We start from the raw sequence: 1,598 nt of genomic DNA on the forward strand, positions 1-1,598 counted from the left end.
TGTGTAAGAAGGAAGTCTTAAATACTGGTACAAAACTGCAGACGTGATTAGGAAGCATATCTGTTTGCTCAATCTTTAAATGGCTACTGTGTGTTAGCTATGAAAGATAAGATCATTAAAACAGTAATTAGAAGCTGCTAGGCATACGCATATCATCTGTTTAAGTCAGGAACGGTATCACATGCTGTGTAGAGCAATACATAGGTATAATTTGTTTAGCCTTTCCCTCAAACAGCCCACTGGCACCTACCACATGCAGGTTTTAGTTTAGATGCACTAATTGTCTGATCCATTATATTGAAATTCATGGTCTTATTTGAAGAGCTGATGAGAAATCATTATTTAAAGGATATCAAAGTGATGGTAATTGTGTAAAATAATCATTAGAGTCCATGTTTTGACAAGCATATCCTTTTCATCATTATTAATATCTATTTACTTCCTTGGGTTTATTTTTCTTTGTCAGTAGATATGTTAATTTTATTCAAGGAAGAAACTAAATCCTCTGTCCAAGGTTTTCCCAAAATTCAAATTCAGTACTATTGATGTGTCTTTGTAGCTTTACTGTGATATTTTTGCAGGATGTGAGCAGAATACTAAAATAAGCCTTTAATGTCTGTGGCTCTTAATTTTAAATTGGGATCTGGTGTTCTATTTTTCAAAAGTTTGGTGGTGTGATGGTATTCTACATAGGAAATGGATTAAGTGGAAAAATAATTCCTAAAATACCATATTAGAAACAGTAACAATAAGATATATGAGGAAAGTAACATGGTCAAAATCATCAAACTCAAGAACCCACAAGAAACTGTGGCACCCTGCAAAAGAAGTAAATACCTTCATTGTAATTTTTATCATCAGAATAAAATATTTATTAAGAGCCTAATATTTATATAGAAATAACAGGAAAGTCCAGGAATATTCAGATACTGATATGGTAAACCAATTATTTTGACCATATCATATTTTAGTAGTTCTAAAATAGATCATAGCTAGGATGATCAGTTTTAAAAACAATTTTAAAAATACCCATGGTATAAGACCTACTTTCCTACTGTGTCAGACAGTTATACAATCTTAAATACAAAATCTAGATACTGCCAAAATTGTGTATACCTAAAAAGTAATATAGAAGTGAGAGAACACATTATTAAGTAAATTTTTAAGCAATAATATAGGAGATTAAAAACAATCTGGGGTACCTGGGTGGCTCAGTGTGGTAAAGCCTCTGCCTTCAGCTCAGGTCATGATCTCAGGGTCCTGGGATCGAGTCCCATCTTGGGCTCTCTACTCAGCAGGTCAGCAGGGAGCCTGCCTCCCCCTCTCTCTCTGCCTGCCTCTCTGACTACTTGCGATCTGTCTGTCAAATAAATAAATAAAATCTTTAAAAAATAATAATCTAAAAGCTGAAATGATCAATTCCACATTCCTATCCAATATTTTATATTCATTAGAGTAAAAGCATGGAGGTAATGTGGAAGGAAGACCATTATGAAGATAGAAGGACTTTTTAAGATGAGCCTCATGATAAAATTTTCAGGTGACCTTATTTTGGTGAATTAAGTCTCACCATTTCATCCTCAAAAACTAGTATAATT

This window comes from Neovison vison, chromosome 1 (genome assembly GCF_020171115.1).
Source record: "Neovison vison isolate M4711 chromosome 1, ASM_NN_V1, whole genome shotgun sequence".
Taxonomy (NCBI): domain Eukaryota; kingdom Metazoa; phylum Chordata; class Mammalia; order Carnivora; family Mustelidae; genus Neogale; species Neogale vison.